This window comes from Cnephaeus nilssonii, assembly GCF_951640355.1.
Source record: "Cnephaeus nilssonii genome assembly, chromosome: 2".
Taxonomy (NCBI): Eukaryota; Metazoa; Chordata; class Mammalia; order Chiroptera; family Vespertilionidae; genus Cnephaeus; species Cnephaeus nilssonii.
Window position 1 is genome coordinate 7,017,417 of NC_137073.1, and position 13,301 is coordinate 7,030,717.

Consider the following 13,301-nt stretch of genomic DNA (forward strand, 5'->3'; position numbering starts at 1 on the left):
AGGTGATGGTTTGAACTCAATGACAAGGAGCCCGCGTAAAGCATTCCAGGCAGAGGGACGTCAGGGCAGCGTGTGAGGCCTGGCCTGCGGGGTCAGAAACTAGCCCATGTCGCCCGAGCACGGTGAGCACGGGGCCGGGTGGGCAATGCGAGGCTGGAGAGGGAGGCAGGCCCAGAACTCGCAGGCATTTGCAGACCTTGGAAGAAGCTTGACGCCGTCCTCAATCCAACGAGAATCTGTTGGACACTGTATTTGTTTCCTGTTGCTGCTGAAACTAATGACCAAAAACTGCGTGGCTTAAGACAACACAGACTTATTCTCTCACAGTTCTGGAGGCCGGAAGTCCAAAACCCCTTCATCGGGTTTGAGTCGAGGTGTCCACGAGCTGGCCCCTCCCGGAGGCTCCAGGGGAGGATCCGTTCCCTGCCTTTCCCGGCTCCTAGAGGGGCTGCGTTCCTGGGCTCACGGCCTGCCCGCCCATCCTCTTCAAAGCACATCACTCTGGCCTCTGCCACATAGTCACCTCTTCCTATCTACCACCTTCCCGCCTCCCTTGTGATTACACTGCCCCCCCCCCCCCCCCCGCCGGTAACCTGGGGAACTCTCCCTAGCTCATCATCCTAGCACATCTGCAAAGTCCCCTTTGCCACGTAAGGTGACATATTCAGGTTCAGTGATTAGGACGTGGATGTCTTTGGAGAACCGTTAGTCTGTCTCTCCACAGACGTGAAGCATTGAGGATGGATATGACCTGATTAACGTTAGGGACCATGGTTGTGAGGGTAAAGGAGGAGCAGGCAGGTCACAGAGGCCTCTGCGTCAGCGCCAGGACAGCCGGGGTGCAGCTGCCCTCGACCACCCATCCTCACAGAGAGGAGACGAAAGGCAGAGGAGGAGCGGGACTGATTTGAACAAATTCGGCCACGCCGGTGCTTTCAACCATCCCAGCTCAGTCTCTGTAGAGACCACCTGGGTGCGCGTGCCTGTCCTGGAGGGAAGAGGCCCGGACTGGCAGGGAGTGGAGGCAGGAGAGGGTGAGGGCCTCCGCAGTGGCGAGGGAAACCTGGTGGAGAAAGTGGAGGAAAGGCCACCCCAGATGTCCAGTCCTAACCCTGGAATTTGTAAGTCGCCCCATTTGGGGAAAGCGTCCTCACAGATGTAATCAATCGAGCATCTGGAGCTGAAGACATGACCTGGGTCACCCAGGTGGCTTCTAAGTGCCATCACGAGTGCCTGCTGAGAGAGAGGCAGCGGAGGTAACAGACACAGACGAGAAGGCGCTGTGAAGAGGGAGCTGAGAGCCACGCGGCCACAGCCGAGGAACGCTGCCAGGGCCAGGAGCTGGGAGAGGGAGGGGACTCCTGGCCCTGCCCACACCGTGACTGTGGGCCTTTGGCCTTCAGAACGGAGGGGATGGACTCTGTTATGTAAGCCATCCAGTTTGTGGTCCTCTGTGACAGCATCTCCAGGAAGCTCACACCCCTGCGGGGGCCCAGCTCATAGCCCGAAGTCTGATGGAATTTGGAACCAAGACCGTCCACTGTGGGGGTGCCACCAGGCATGCGGGGTCAGGGATGGGGTCTGTCTCCCAATCCCCCCAGGAAACAAGATGAGAAGAAACTAAGAAGGCCACTCTGACAGCCGGGGACGCTGGTGCTTTCAGCCCCTCGCCTAGCGGGGTCCCCACCAGCTGGAATTAGGAGCCAGGACCCCCTCTGTGGGTGCCGCTCTCCTGGGGGACCCCAGAAGACAGCCATTGCTTCGTATGTTCAGGCCTGAGGACAGAGAGCCTCCCGGGCGGTCCCCGCCTGCGCGGGCTCAGCGCCCGCCTGTCTCCTGCTGCAGAGGGAGGCGGGAGCTGCAGAGGACGGACGGCACTCACTTCTGTTCATCTCCCGGGACTTCATTTTCAAACGCTGAGCATTTGACAGCAGCTGTTGGGCATTCTCTCAAAAGCCACCATGTGGGTACCGACGTTCTCTTCAAAATTCACGAGAGTCACTCATGGATTCGTGAGTCAGCTGGAATAAAAGGCGAATCGTATTTTGCAACAACATCTTCAAATATTATCATAAGACTTGATAGCCAGGAAAGAAGACGTCTTGTTTGTATGACAGACTCCAGGAAGGAACGCTGGACCGAATCTTGCTAGAAGGGCTGTGCAGACAGCGGAGGGGATTCTCCATCAATAACTGCAGGCTCCACATGGAAGCTTACTGGCGCTCCCTGGCCATGCGAGATGTTTATATTTACCGAAAAGGCACAGGTTAGAAAAAGGTGTGCGGCCCCAGGGCAGGGCTGTGCCACCTTGATTTCATTCTCAGCGTGGATGGAGAGTGAACCGGGCCACCTGGGGAGGGCTGTGTTTGTGGTTGCAAAGGGTGGGCAGAATGTACTAACTTCTGGGGCGGGGGGGGGGGGGGGAAGGCTTTGGCCCCGTGTCCTGCAGTGGAGGGGCGGAGCTGGGAGGCACTAGGGTGGGAGGAAACTCCCCCTCCGGGGTCGCTGCTTGAGCAGGAGCTTATAGTCTCAGTGGCACAGGCCTTGGTATCAGCGATGAATCTGGCGGCGCGGAAGGCAAAGGGGAAGGAAGTCAGACACCTGATTACTAAGTCACGACCCCAGGCCTCGGTAACGCAGCCCTGTTGGCCAGCGTGGCCGTGAGAACTGAGTATCGACACCTCAACACGGCCCCATTTCATCGGCGCCGCTGGAGAAGCCTTACCTGGGCTAGAGTCCAGGGGCTCCTCGGAGTACGGCGGAGTGCTGAGAACCCAGGCTCTGCACCCCGAGTGCTCAGCTCCCAGCTCAGCCGCGTACCAGCGCACAGCTTTGGAGAGTTACTTGGCCGTGCCCTCCCATCCCTAACATGGAGGGGGCAACGCTTCTCCCTTAGGGCTGTGCCGGAGCCTGAGGGGACAGGGCCCGGAATGTGGCATGTTTCGCATGTGCTGGCTATTGTTTTCATGGTTAGTGGAGCCAGGCAGGTCAGGCAGATGCATGAGCCTCCTAGGAGCGGAAAAACGGATGCTGTACGCCGGAGTTCCTGGCGGAGAGAGTACCTTCCCACGGGAGCAGCCTCGTGGCACCCTCTCTAGGGGACCCTGCAGGTGCAGCCAGCAAGGCCGTGCCCCACCCCCCAGGGGGGCTGGAAGTCTAGATTTGATATGGAATGTGGGCCACTGACTCTAGTTTTTTGAAGCTCTAGGTCATGCAAATAAAAGATGTCCATTTGATATAGATGTCAGGCGGCTACAGCTGGAAACCTCTAGCGTACAAGATCAATGGCACACGTTTTCAGCTCTTTCAAGGAAATCCTCAGGGTACTGGGGGAGCTTTCCATTTTCAGGACTTATTAGCTGGACGTTACATTTATCACATATTAATTTACAGTCGCAGTGTGTCAAGCCCTATTCGGGGGCTTATGGCATCCACTCACTTAATCCTCGCCACAGCCCTGTACGGTGGCATGATTACTTACGCCTGCTCCAGCGGAGGGAAGTGAAGCTCAGAGGTTAACTAACTTGCCCACACAGCACTGCAGGTGTCAGAGCCCGCTTCTGATGTAGGCTGCCCTTACAAATGTTTTATGAGCCACATAAATTGTTTTAAAACCCCACACAAAATGTTGGCATGGCCAGAGCTGTCACCAAATGCGTATTTCTGTTGGGAATGCGTTTTAAGCAGGGCCACGAGAGGACCCCAGCCATCAGAGCTCAGCAAAGCCTCGCCACGTACTCAGAGTTGCTGTGTCCACCGGAAGTGGGCCTTGGCCACCGGTGGGTGTTTGTAGTTGACGTGCAGTAAGCACATAGATGATGGTGAAACCTTACAGAGCAGTGACCGTGAGCCAGTCACTCTTCTAAACACTCTAGCCCTGACCGGTGTGGCTCAGTGGATAGAGCATTGGCCTGAGGACTCAAGGGTCCCAGGTTCGATTCCGGTCAAGGGCATGTACCTTGGCTGCGGGCACATCCCCAGTAGGGAGTGTGCAGGAGGCAGCTGATTGATGTTTCTCTCTCATCGATGTTTCTAACTCTCTCTCCCTCTCCCTTCCTCTCTGTAAAAATTAATAAAATATATTTTTTTAAAAATAAACACTCTACAAACATTAACTTACAATCCCAGTGAGACAGGTACTCCTTCTATCATCCCCATTTTATGTGGAAACTGAGTCACAGAGCCGTTGGTTCGAGTCTGCCCAGGCATGGAGAGGGAGGGTTTAACTCAGACCCTCCAGTGTCCAGTCTGTGCTCTGAACTGCTACCCGTCACTTACAAACTGATGGGTAACGTCAATGGCCTGTGGTGTGTCCACTGTGCTAACGCCCCTGAGCAAGAAAGAACACAGCAAAGGGAGAGGTTCCGAGTGACCTCGCAGACACAACGGAGCAGTGGGGGGCGCAGTCTGCTTGCTAACATTGACAGGAGCCAGGTTTCGGTGAGCTGAGAACAGATTCCCATCAGTGTTAAGGTCATGGTAGTGTCATGAAGCTGTGGGCGCTGCGTGTTATTACACCCACGTTACAGATGAGGAGACTGAGTTTCAGAGAGGCCAAGAAACTTGAGTACGGTCACACAGCCGGTGAGTGGTCAAGCGAGGGCTTGAACGCAGGTCGAGTGGATCCTGTCGCCTGCGAGACCCACATTAAAACGCTGAGGAGCTTGTTTCTTCCAGAAGGGCTTCTGCTGAGGGACGCATGGAAGCAGGCTCCTTGCAATGGCCGTGGGGTAACTGGGCCAGGTGCAAAGAGCAGCCCCCGCGCCGGGCAGTGCCTGCAGGGTCCAGGTTCAGGATGGAGCCTCAGGAGCCGTGTCTCTGGACGCTGCCCAGGCCCCGCCCTCAGGCACCTGCCCCAAAGCAAGAGGCCCAGGTGCCCTCCTCTGCCCTCTGGATAAAGGTGAGGAGGACCCTGCCCGCTCCCTTCTAGAACCCAACACCTGCTTCGGTAGTAAACGTGTATGTTGGACCCTTTTATGTTTACAAGTGGCAAAACCCACCTCACACTGAAGTAATTAAAATAAAAGGATCGTTTATTTGCTTCAGTAATTTAAAGGGTCTTGGTTTGTCTGGCTTCAGGCACAAGTGGGTCCAGAGACTCTCACAACATCAGAAGGCCGTCCCCCTCCGCCTCCACCAGGGCTCTCCGTGGCTTCACCTTCCTGTGGCCCCGGACGCTCCCGCCGCTGTCCCAGGGCCCGGGAATAGCAGTGAAGGGAGAAGTGATTTCCTCCAATATTTCCAAGGACGGGTGTGGAGCTAAGCTTGACTGGCCTGACCTAACTACCCGTCTCTAACTTAATTCCCTTGGCCACAGAGGAAATGTCAGGTTAGCAAGCCCGCTCACCCCTGGAGTAGGGAGGACCTGGAATCCCCTGAACTGCACGGCGAGGGGTGGTTTCCGGAGGAAAGTGGTGGTGGGATTTTAGAAAGAAGGAGAAGGAATGGGCTCTGGGAGCCAGCACCAGCAGGAGTCCTCTAGAAGCGCGGGCTGTGGAGGCGCCTTCTGCTGAACGCTCAGATTCTAGCGACAGGTCTGTGTAGACCCTAGAGGGCTCCCCCGTTTGCCCTGAGTGGGGGGATCTCAAGCTGCTGGCGCTGGTGAGAAAGGCGGTAGACTTCTCTGCTGGCAGGTGTCCTGGGCGTCCGCATGCTGGGAAGAGCGCCCGTGCTCCGAGGGGCACCATCGGCCGCTGTCAGTCAGGGCGGCTGGGCGGGGCTGCCCACCCCGGTGTCAAGCATGAGCTGTCACCTAGTACCTCTGGCCACGTGGGTTGGTTCCAACGTGATTATGCGATTTCATTCTTACTAGTGTGTTGGGCATTAACCTAAAACTATTGGGACAGAAAAGCTCTCTCTTCCGATGGGGGCTGGTGAGAGGGCTGGTTGTTGGCTGGGGAGGCGAGAAGCCACACGGAGAGAGCTGGTCGGATAACGGAGGACCAGAGCTGAGCGCTGGAGAGCTGGCCCTGGGGGCGCCAACCTGCCCACCCTTTCTGCTTCCCGAGTGAAACCCACGTTCTGTCACTTGCAACGAACAACCACCTGCGAGCGCTGCCCTCTCAGCAGCAGGCATTCCGGGGAGAGGGGTAAGCCCTGGGACCCTCGGCTGCCGTTTCCAAGGGCGTGGCTGCCATTAAGAATGAGCCGCTCAGGGAGCGCCGTGGGGGCGGCCTGCGTGTGAGTTTTACTGGCACCGGGAGAGCAGGGAACGTCTGAGTTCGCCTTTTCTGACTTAGTGGGATCAGAACCAGATCTGAATGCCTGTCGAAGCCAGGAAACTATTTGATGTCGGTGAGCTGACTGCTCGCGGATCATGGGAAGCCTTGGGGATAACGGAGCCAATGCCCAATTCAAAAACATCCAAGGTTGAAAATTTAAAATCTCTGTGGGGGGCTAACCCTGAAAGCAATTGAAACGTGAAGGCTTCAGACGATGAGGCCCCAGCTGTGAGGCAGGAGGTGTGGTAGCCTGAACCTGGGCGGTCCCAGGAATTAGGGCTCTGGGACTAAGCTCCGCCACACCACCACCTCCACGCCAGCCCCTCCCAGAGCAGGGGACTCGCTTTTAACCTGACATGACCACTCTTTATTTTTAACCTTCCCTCCCTGAGTCTACGCCTTCAAGCGGCTTCTCTGGAGGAGCGTGTTTGCGCCCACACTGGCCATGCCCACCCACCCCAGCGGCCTGGGGCTCAGCCTGTGGAGGGGCTCCCTGGAGGAGGTGGAACTCAGGTCCTGGAGGTGCGGTGAGGGCAAGGTGACCCCAGGCCTGCTCACCCGGGAAAGGAGCAGTTCTCGGGCCTGGATGGAGCCCCTGTGACAGGCAGGGGCTGGGGAGGTGGGGCTGCCGCAGTCACCACCACACAGGGAGGGACTGCGCCCCCGCATCCCGCTCACAGTGGACTACGCTTCCGTCCCCCGCATGACCGAGGCCGGACCCACAGAGCGCAGCACCGTGGCGAGCAGGCGCGGAGCCACATGGGAGCCTCGCTGGCCTGCCCCAGCCTCCAGCATCACCGCGAGCCGGGGGCGCTGCTGGCTGGTGCGCATGTTCGGAGCCATCGAACAGCGACTTACTCTTGCGGACGAGTGAAGAATCACTGATGCAGGTAGCAGCCTGCTCCAGGGTGACTGTGGTCCTAAATATCCCACCGGCCGCCTCGCCACCCGTCGCATCAAGAGCGGAAGTCACCTGCACTTGGAGGTGGGCCAGCTTCTGACGGGCAGGTGGGGCGGAGTCATGCCTGGGCTTTCCAAAGCCCGTCAGCAAACCCGAGGGCTTCCTCCTGGCGCATGCCCGTGGACAGGGCTGCACCGAGGGCGCCGGCCCCGCTGAGGCCACGGGCACGAGGCGCTGGGAGCCCCTGTGGAAGTCGCAGCCACGGCCAGCACCAGCCTCAACGACCTGCGAGTGGGAGCCTCTGAGGCGACCCCACCCCGGCCACCCCCTGCCTGCAGCCAGGGTGCACCTCCGCAGGGCCCAGGACACCCCCGCAGGGCCCAGGACGCCCCCGCAGGGCCCAGGACGCCCCCGCAAGGCCCAGGACGCCCCCGCAAGGCCCAGGACGCCCCCGCAGGGCCCAGGACGCCCCCGCAGGGCCCAGGACACCCCCGCAAGGCCCAGGACACCCCCGCAAGCCCAGAACCATGAGAGCTGGTAACAGATGCTCACACCAGGACAGTGAGTGTGAATTAGGTCCTGTAAGAAAATGGTCAAGAATTAAAAATAGAAACCGGCTGCCTGACTTGTCTGCAGATGGACCGACGGACGGACGGACGGCAGGCCTAAGGCTCCACACCCGCCGCTGGCGGTGCTGGAAAGCCCCGCTGCTGCTCCCTGAGCCGTGCAGGTGCGCAGGGCTTCCTTACGTCTGCGTCTGCGTTGCTCTGTGCACTGCCCCCTGCCCCCCGCCCACCCTCACCCCCACCCCACGGCACTGCCGTTTCCAGGTTTGGGCCGAGCTCAGCCTTGGCTGAGCAGAGGCACACAGCGCAGCCCAGCGAGGCCCCGCACCGCGCTCACCGCACACCCAGGTTCTGAGCTCCTAGGAGACGCCACGCACTGTGCCAGGCCCTGCAGGTGCTGTGAAGAGGACGGAGGGGCCCTTCACCCAGACTCCAGCGGGGCAGCAGCCGGCAAGAGCCAGACAAGCACTGAGTGACCAGTTGCCCGTGGCTGACGGCGGCGCTGCTGTGAGGCCGTGGCGGGACAGCTGGTGCGGCTCCGCGGGGGCCTTTGAGGAACATGAGGTGCCACCTACGCCACGTGATCCTGGAGACAGCATCCGGGCAGTCAAACACGGAGAGGAAAGCCAGGGTTATCATAGGAAGGAGTTGGCATGTTCAAGAAACAACAAAAAAGGAGACCAGCCTTGAGGGAACAGGAAAAGGGGTGTGAAGTGAGGGCCAAAAGCGAGGGGAGCCGGAGCCCACAGGCCTTGCTGCCACTGCAAGTGTGGGTCTGTTTTAAGAGAAGTGGGAAATTGGAAAGTTTTTGAAAAACCTAGCATAGTGACATGACCTGGCCAGCTTTTTAAAAGTATCATTTCTGTTTTGGAGTCTAACATTTAAGTCTTTGGTCCATTTTGAGTCTATTCTTGTGTGTGGTGTAGATTGGTGGTTTAGTTGCATTTTTTTCTGCATGTAACTGTCCAATTTTCCCACCACCATTTATTGAATAGACTGTCTTTAGTCCATTGTATGTTTTTGCCTCCTTCGTCAAATGTAATTGACCATAAAGGTGTGGGTTTATTTCTGGGCTCTCTGTTCTGATCCATTGATCTCTGTGTTCTATGCCAGTGCCATGCTGTTTTGATTACTATGGCCTTGTAGAATAGTTTGATATCAGGTAGTGTGATTCTTCTAACTGTGTTCTTCTTTCTCAAGATTGCTGTTGACCATAAAAACCCTAGAAGAGGACATAGGCAGTAAAATCCAAGCATTTCTCCCAGCAGAATGTTTTCTGATATATCTCCTTGGGAAAGGGAAACAAAAGAAAAAATAAACAAATTGAACCACATCTCACTGAAGAGTTTTTGCACAGCAAAGGAAATCATCAACAAAATGAAAACATAACCCATTGAATGGGAGGACATATTCGCCAATGATAAGGGGTTAATACCCAAAATGTATGTAAAACTTATAAAACTCAACACTGAAACAAATACACAGCCCAATTAAAAAATGGACAAAGGACCTGAATAGGTACTTCTCGAAAGAGAACATACAGAGGGCCAAGAGACATGAAAGCATGCTCAATGTCATTAATCATCAGAAAAATGCAAATTAAAGCCACAATGAGATATCACCTCACACCTGTCAGAATCACCAATAAATCAACAAACAAGTGCTGGCGAGGATGTGGAGAAAAGGGAACCCTAGTGCACTGGTGGTGGGAATGCAGACTGGTGCAGCCACTGTGGAAAACAGTATGAAGTTACCTCAAAAATTTAAAAATGAAACTGCCTTATGACCCAGAGATTCCACTTCTGGAAATTTACCCGAAGGAACCGAAAACACTGATTCAAAAGGATATATGCACCCTAATCTATGTTCATAGCAGCGTTATTTACAATAGCCAAGACTTGGAAGCAGCCCAGGTGCCCATCAGTAGACGAGTGGATAGAAAAGCTGCATTTACGTGATGCAATAGTACTCTGCTGTAAAAAGGAAGAAAAGTTTGCCCTTTGTGGCAGCATGGATGCACCTGGAGAGCTTTATGCTGAGTGACATAAGCCAGTCAGAGAAAGGCAAGTACCGTATGATCTCACTCATATGTGGAATCTAATGAACAAACTGAACTCACAAGCAAAATAGAGACACACTCATAGACAGAGAGCAGGCAGACAGTTTGGGGGGGCGGGGGGGTTGGAGGATGAAGGGATTGAGCAAAAAAGAAACAGAGAGAGAGAGAGAACTCGTGGACATGGACAGCAGTGAGGTGATTGCTGGGGAGGGGTGAGGGAAGGTGGAGAGGGCAAAGAAGGGATAAATGGTGATGGAAAATAAAATCTTTTTTTTAAAGTGTCATTTCTGGCTGTTCCACGGACCAAGCCAAGGAGAGGCCGTGGCCTGGGGGCCTGCACAGTGCAGGCTGAGGAGTGTGCAGCGAGCTAGGAAGGAAACGGACTGGGCCTCCGAGCGGTCCAGGATCTGAGCCACTCGGCCACTCGGCCAACCACAGTGCAGGTATCAGAGTGACTGTGTCCCTCTCCAGCGACAGGACACAGAGGAGCCCTGGTGACGGTGACGACGATGACGAGGTTATGAATTCAGGAAGAGAGAGAGCATGGGGCATGGGAGGGAGAGGGCCGCCTTAATGGTTTCCATTCATTTAAAGAGGAAGAAGGAAATTAAGTGAAGCGTCCAATTTAAGAAGCTGGAAGAGGCAGTGAAAGTCAAAGTACAGTGCTATGCTAGCAAACAGGCACATCTTGATGAAACTGATGCTCTTCCGGAAATAATTACCAAGACTCTTTCAAGGTACAGTCTGACGTTAGATAAAGTAGCAGTGGTGAGGTCATGCTCCACTCGCAGATGGAAGTGGATTCAAATCCAGCCTCCACTGCGTTTAAACGGAGGGGAGTGCAGAATGTGCTGGAAGAAATAGCAAAGATTCTCCACGGGAGTTTAAAGCAAAATCAGATGAATGGAATTAAAGAATGATTGTTTAATAATGTCGCTTCTTCCTGGAAAAGGTGGGTTTAATACAGTCCTAATGAACAACTAATTTTATATTTGTTAATTTAAATTTGTTACAGTATTTGCTTTCCTTTGGTGGAAGGGAGAGAAACTGAATTACTCTAAACTTCCACAGGGAAGATGAATGGACAAAATAGTAAGAACAACTTGAAGGTGAGGAATGAGGACAGGACGCGCTAAACAGATTTTAAAATGGGCTGTAACGTTTCACATATTAAAATAGCAGAGCACATAAGTATGGAAACATAGATCAAGAGAGCAGACAGCTCTACGACAGTCTTTCATGTGCCCAACTTTATTAGATAATAAAAGTGTCAAAGAAATATTCAGTAAATGATGCTGGGACAATTGATTAACATTTGGGGGGGATAAATAAAGCAAGATTAAATCTTCATCTTACACTATACATCAACGTAAAATCCAGATTGATGAAGCATTATAAAGTAATTTAAAAGTTAATTAAAACTGCCCTGGTGGGTGTGGCTCAGCTGGTTGGAGTATTGGCCCATGTACCGGATGGTTGTGGGTTCAATCCCCAGTTGGGGAACATACAGAAGGTAACCAACTGATATCTCTCTCTCTCTCTCTCTCTCTCTCTCTCTCTCTCTCTCTCTCCCTCTCCCCCTCTCTCTAAAATCAATAAGCATAGCCTTGGGTGAGAATTTTAAAATAATAAATAAATAAATAAATAAATAAATAAATGTTAATGAAAATAAACAATCTAGACAAAGTTCCAGAAGAAAAGGTAATGTGATCACTTAGTCCCAGGCACCTACTATCTATCTTGCCCCCCTTTCTCCCTTGTTCCCCATAAAAATACACACAGCGCTGGCAAAAGTAGGTTCCTGTGCCACCGTGACATTCTCCTGAGCTAATATAGTGACTGTAGTCATCAGAACCTGCATGTCTTTTTCCAGATAGCAACTGTAAATCTACTTTTGCCCACCCTTGCATATGTGTGCTCATTCTCTTCCTTCTCTCTCTCTTTCTCTTTCTCTCTCTTTCTCTCTCTCTCTCTCCATATATAAATATATATATAAAAAAACCAGGAGCAAAGCTGTGTTCTTACTGGCAATAATAGAAGGCTGCCACCCATGTAATTTGAAGCTTTAAAAGTTTACACTCAATATGATATGGATGAGACAACATTCAAAGTGGATCTTTGATGGTGTTGGGGATGGGTAAAAATAAAGAAATATTTAGCTAACTTCATCAAGAAGAGGGAGACAGTCAGGAAACCATTAAGAATAAGAGAAATCAGGATTATGATTAAGAAAAACAAATTTAAAATGCAGCAAACTTTATGTGTGACTTCATACTGATCCATGAGAAAACTTTGATGAAATCCTATCTAATAAAAGAGTAATATGCAAATTGACTATCACTCCAAGACACAAGATGGCCACCCCCATGTGGTCAAAGATGGCTGCCCCCATGTGGATACAAGATGGCCACCACAAGATGGCTGGCAGGGGAAGGCAGTTGTGGGCAACCAGGCCTGTAGGGGAGGGCAGTTGTGGGCAGTTGGGGGTGACCAGGCCAGCAGAGGAGGGCAGTCGAAGGAGACCAGGCCAGCAAGGGAGGGCAGTTGGGGGGGACCCAGGCCTGCAGGGGAGGGCAGTTGGGGGGACCAGGCTGGCAAGGGAGGGTAGTTAGGGGTGACCAGGACGGCAGGGGAGGGTAGTCAGGGGCAATCGGGCAGTTAGGCATCGATCAGGCTGGCAGGGGAGTGGTTAGGGGGTGATCAGGCTGGCAGGCAGAAGTGGTTAAGGGCAATCAAGCAGAGGCAGGCGAGTGGTTGGGAGCCAGCTGTCCTGGATTGTGAGAGGGATGTCTGACCACCCGTTTAGGCCCCATCCCACCGGGGCCCCAGATTGGAGATGGTGCAGGCTGGGTTGAGGGACACCCCTCCCCTCCATGCATGAATTTCATGCATTGGGCCTCTAGTAGATTATATTATAGGAAAACATATATAGCCAGAAATTTGATTTCAACATAAAAATTAAAAGATGTAAGATGCAAAGCCATGGGGGAAACTGAGAAATTAGTCAAAGAAACGGCAGTGGCCATTTGGCCCGGGGTGAGCTCATCATCTGGACCAACTGGAGGGAGCTGGTGGCCCCTGTCCTTCCATGTCCCTTTTTGCTCGACACCAGGGGCCCACTGGAGCCACGCAGAGGCCTGGGGCCGGAGGCAGGGGCTGGGGACTGCGGGAAATGAAGCAGGCCTGCCTCATCGAAGTGGCAGACGCTGCTCTCCTCCACCCGGTTGCCAGCAGGAATGTGGGCCAACACCCAATTCAGAGCCACGCAAATGTTAAACCAGGTGGGCGCGGCCCGACAGTAGCCGGCTGCACAGAACTACAGGCAACCGGTTTGCGTGATCCCTGCGGTGCTGGGAGCAGGCAGGATCAGAGAGGCACCTCCACGCCATGGCCCGTGATGGTTGTGGAAACTGTTTCTCAGGAGAGGCGGTTACCCAGCAGTCCTCAGGGTGGGACATTTTCCTGAATAACTTCGGTGGGCACCGAGGCAAGCCAGTTGAGTCAGATAAAATAGGACTTCGTTTTCGACCTCAATCTGAGCGCCTGAGAGGTTA